This window comes from Medicago truncatula, chromosome 7, assembly GCF_003473485.1.
Source record: "Medicago truncatula cultivar Jemalong A17 chromosome 7, MtrunA17r5.0-ANR, whole genome shotgun sequence".
Classification (NCBI taxonomy): Eukaryota; Viridiplantae; Streptophyta; class Magnoliopsida; order Fabales; family Fabaceae; genus Medicago; species Medicago truncatula.
In genome coordinates this window covers 19842951-19848449 of record NC_053048.1, presented here as the reverse complement: position 1 = coordinate 19848449, position 5499 = coordinate 19842951, and the positions used below count along the sequence as shown (strand labels likewise).

The 5499-nt window shown below is 38.3% G+C and overlaps 1 non-coding gene across 1 annotated transcript; it reads left to right on the top strand.

Annotated features, from left to right (window-relative positions):
* Positions 1 to 209: 209 nt before the first annotated feature.
* On the top strand, positions 210 to 316 carry LOC112422256 (small nucleolar RNA R71). Its single transcript, XR_003012623.2, has one exon. It is a non-coding gene; the product is annotated as a small nucleolar RNA R71 (small nucleolar RNA).
* Positions 317 to 5499: the final 5183 nt, after the last annotated feature.

Genomic DNA, 5499 nt, shown 5'->3' with positions numbered 1-5499 from the left:
AAATACCTACCTCCTTTTTGGAGGGTGTAGAGGCGGTGATGGCTCTTTCGTTGGTCCATTGGTAGTGATTTTGAGCCATATCTTCAATTAAAGCATAAGCCTCCGTGTAGTTCTTATTCATTAGTGCTCCACCTGCAGCTGCATCAACAGACATCTTAGTAGTATAAGTTAGGCCATTATAAAAAGTGTGGACTATGAGCCACTTTTCTAAACCATGGTGGGGACAAAGTCTAAGCATTTCCTTGAAACGCTCCCACGCATCATAGAGAGACTCCCCATCTTTTTGATTGAACCACGTGATTTGGTCTCTTAGTTTGGCGGTTTTAGAGGGGGGAAAGAATCGGGCAAGGAATGCTCGCCTCATTTGATCCCATGAAGTGATGGAACCGACTTCTAGGGAATGGAACCAAGCGCTAGCTCTATCCTTTAAGGAAAAGAGAAAGAGATGAAGTCTTACGGCTTCTTGGTTCTCTTTTATAGTGCCACTGAGTCTAAGGAAGGAAGAAATATGGAGATTTGGATCCTCAATGGGTGATCCAGAAAACTGGTTTTGCTGCACCAAATTGAGTAGTGCAGGCTTGATCTCGAAATTGTTACCCTCAACCGTCGGGTACACGAGAATAGCTTGTGGCTCTTCCGTTGAAGGAGTAGCATACTCTTTGAGAGTGCGTTCAGCCATATCAATATTATTTTGTGCCTCTCTCTTTTTCTTATGCAAATATCTTTCAATCTCAGGAATAAATTCTCCAAGACTTTTACTTCTTCGCATAAGAAATCGAGAACCCAAGAAGTTAATGGTAACAAAAAGAAAGAAAGAAGTAGAAGAAAAGAGGGAGAAGAAGGAGTTCTAATCGCAAAGAAAGAGTTAATTAAATTAGTTTACTCCCCGGCAGCGGCGCCAAAAACTTGATGAGATAAAACTGCAAGTGCACGGTCTTACCGAAGTAGTATGAAAAGAGTATCGTTCCGACAGGGAGTAGTTTAATTCAATTAACCTTTGATGATGATTAGAGGAGAAACGAGTTGTAATTTGGGGTTTTCAAACGATTGAAAGATAATAATATAAAAGGAGCCTTGGGATCATTGGTTCATCTAAATGACAAGTCCTTCACAAACCAAACTATAAGCTTATAACTTAATGTTAGACCTATATTCTCAAGACAGATTCTCTTTTGTTCCTCTAGCAACCAAGCTTATTTCGCTGACTTGATTACTATTAGATTTTGGTTCCTCTAACAACCAAGCCTATTTCGCTGACTTGATCATTATTAGTTCCCTTGAAGATCGAAACTATATGTCTCAAAGATTGCAAAGCCTATTTCGCTGACTTTGCAATCCTTGTCTAAATTCACTTGTTCGAATATCAAAGCTCCACTTTCGTTTTATGAATTGATATTTGAGATGATGGATAAACAATTATCAAACCCTCCACTTTCGTTTCCACAGTTTGATAATGGTTGATCCATGTTAAAGCGGTGAATTTAGATAAGAAATTAGGGTTACATAAGATTAAGGCTTAGAGCTTGGCTTGATTAGGATTATGTCATTTAGACTTATCCAACAATCCCAAGACAAAGAGAAGTCTACCCACTCATGTTCATCGTAGACATGGAGAAGAAGAGAGAAAGCATAAAAGTAAATGACAAGAAAATAAAGGAAAAGAAAAGAACTTTTATTAGAAAGACAATTGTCACTTATTGAATTCCAAGAAAAGATGAATATTTGTGATGGCTAGCTACTCTATTTATAGCATACATTCGACTTAAAATCTAAGCAATTACATTACTGGAATGTTCCACAAGAAACTGCGCGCTAAAATAGAGTAGCTTAAAATCTAAGCAAAAGTAGCAAAAGTGACTCTGGAGGGTGGCACGGTCGTGCCAATGCTAGCACGGGACGTGCCAAGCTTCTGACTTTGGGGGAGACATATTTTTGTCTCTGAATCTTCGTATTTTCGTACTAAATCAGCTCCAAGTCCCTTTCTTTTGCTCCAAGACTCAATCCATCCAATATTCGTTCCTGAAATATAATAAAATGCAATTTGTAGTAAACTAACTCAAAAAGGAAATAATACTAATATAAAATAAAATAAAATCTATTTAAAACTAAACTAAATAACATATAAAAATAGATATTAAATGACTCATCAGTTGCTCCAGATCTGCATTGGATTGTGTGCAGAAGAGAGAGTAATGGATCTACAATCTTCAGGCCAATGCTTTAGGAAATTTTATGATACTGAACAGTACCTGTGTAACACCCCGTTTTCCCAATATACAAATTTCATAAACAATTATCAGAGTAAAGACCATAAACGGGATATCACATAGAAACGTAATCCAAAAACAGTTAAATGATAATTTAACCTTCACAAATATCTTTAACATAGCAGCGGAAAATCATAAACATAAATCATAAACGTTTTGGCACGCAGGCCCAACAAGTATCTCAAAAGAGTTTATCAAAACATAAGCAGTTCACGTAAAAGAATGAAGCATGTTATAGCATTAAACCCCATCCCGTTACGTATCAGAGCGACCTAGACGACACAGTAAAGGCAAGGCCACTCACGACGGCAACTGCACACTAAGCACGATCACCTGCAAGTTACCCATACGAAGGGCAACATTTTCAAGCAGAAGGGGTGAGATTTCATAATAAAATAACATTAATCAATGTAATTGCGAATCATAAATTAACATCATAATCATTCCATTATTAACTTTGCATAAATGCTAAACAGTTATCACGTAATCATATATCCAATCATTATAAACAACATAACATAATCAATGAACACTTATCACGTAATCACATATCCATTCATCATCAACAAGGCATCTTAATCATGACAATGTGACAATGCTCCTAGACTCCTTATATGCATGTGGTACCAATCGTCATCATAAGTATTAATATACTTTAATCGTGCGGAGGACAAAGCTCCTATAAAACGTGCGGAGGACAAAGCTCCTAATTTTCGTGGTGAGGACTAAGCTCAATGATATGCTATGCATGGACACATATGAACAAAACATCGTAATCAACTTATTAACATGCATCCAATAATTTGGAGCTAAACTTCATCATATAATTATGCACTTAGTTAAATAACGGAAGCAGCATAAACAGGTCACATAACAAGATGATATCATTATATCAAAGCACATAATTTGTATCATTATCACATCTTCTTATCTTGCATGAATATACAATACAATAGTTCATATTCAATTATTATTAATATAACTTAAACAACTCTACAGTCTGCATTATACGACATCACTAGGTCTCATTACCAGTTAGGGGTTCACTCCTGATCAACAAGTGCGACACAGATCGCACAAACACTCAGGAAACTACATTCTGGTTGTACTCGCGAGGCGAGAGTTCTTACTTGCCGTGGCGAGTACCACTCAACTCCCAAACTAAGCTTGTTCTGGGTTCCCTCTGATCCTACATTCATTCCTAATCAATACTAGGTATGTTCAGGCACTCATAGGCATACAAGGTTCAACTAAAAAGGTCGAAACACGAAATATGACATGCACTCTGCCTAGGCTCGCGAGGCGAGGAAAGGTTGCTCGCCATGGCGAGTTGCACCAAACAACTCGCGAGGCGAAAGAAAGGGGCTCGCGTGGCGAGCGATGAAGTTCATCACTCGCGAGGCGAGGATCATCACTCGCGAGGCGAGGATCATCACTCGCCGTGGCGAGCGATGAACAGAAGCACGGGCAGACTAGGGTTTTTCTCAAAAATCCATCACACAACATGGTTCAAAGCCTAATTTTGATTCCAGAATTCATCCTAAACATATTCTAAGGTTAAAGGACGGTTCTTACATCAATCTAAACAAGTTTTACCGTTTGATCATCAATTTTTAGGGTTTTGACCTAATTCCAAAACTTCTCTAAATCAATCCTAACTTTGTCAATTAATCATCAGAATTACAACAATCAATGCTATTGAATTATTAGTCTCACCCTTACCTGGTTATGAAGAAATCGCAGCTCTCTCTATGCTCTTCTCCCTTCTAAGCTTTTTCTCCCTTTTCCAAAAGTTTTCACGTACAATGAGTTTCTAAAATATTAGGTCATCTCCTATTTATACCTCTTTCTAATAACTTATCTTATCTCACTTTCTCCCCCAAAACTATCTAAAATATCAAAACAGCCCTCAACTAAATACTTTTCAAATCTTTATTTTATTTAACAATAAAATAAATTCTCTAATCTTATCAAATCCTCAAAAACTCATAACTTAACACGTCATCAATCAAATCACCAAAATCACCACAAATCATCAAAACATATCAAAATCATACATATATTATATAAATATAATATAATTGCCTAAACTCGATTAAATAACGATTAAACGAAAGTGGGCGTTACAACTCTCCCCCACTTAAAAGATTTTCGTCCTCGAAAATTTACCTCAAGCAAACAATTCTAGATAAGACTCCAGCATCTTACTCTCAAGCTCCCACGTCAAGCTTTCACCAGTCGCTCCCGACCAAACGACTCTCACGAGAGGTATCTCCTTGCCTCTCAACGTCTTCACTTTACGATCATCAATCCTTACCGGTAAAGTCTCTACCGTAAGGTTGTCTCTAACTTGCACATCGTCACTTTGGATCATATAAGATGGATCCGGAACATACTTTCGAAGTTGCGACACATGGAAAACGTTGTGCAAATTCGCAAGATGCGGCGGTAAACCCACTCGATAAGCCACCGTTCCAACTCTTTCCAATATCTGATACGGACCAATGAACTTCGGGGTCAACTTCTTTGACTTCAAAGCACGTCCTACACCAGTCATAGGAGTGACTCTCAAAAACACGTGGTCTCCTTCCTGAAATTCAAGATCTTTTCTACGCTTATCATGATAACTCTTTTGTCGACTCTGCGACGCCTTCATTTTCTCTTGGATCATCTGAACATTCTCAGTAGTTTGCTGAACAATCTCTGGTCCTAAGACCACTCTTTCTCCTGATTCAAACCAACACAACGGAGTTCTGCATCTCCGACCATACAAGGCCTCGAACGGTGCCATTCCAATACTAGAATGATAACTATTATTATAAGTGAACTCGATCAACGGAAGATGACTATCCCAAGTTCCTCCTTGCTCAAGAACACAAATTCTCAACAAATCCTCTAGCGACTGAATTGTCCTCTCCGACTGACCATCTGTCTGTGGATGATACGCCGAACTCAATCTCAACTTCGAACCCAAGGCCTCTTGCAAACTTTTCCAAAATCTAGAAGTAAATCTTGGATCTCTATCTGACACAATGCTCGAAGGAACACCATGCAACTTCACAATCTCCTTGATATAAATCTCTGCCAACTGGGCAACAGGGAAACTAATATTAATCGGTAGAAAATGAGCTGACTTCGTCAACCTATCAACAATAACCCAAATTGCGTCGTTCCCTCTCGGAGTATTCGGCAAACTCGTCACAAAATCCATCGATATACTATCCCATTTCCA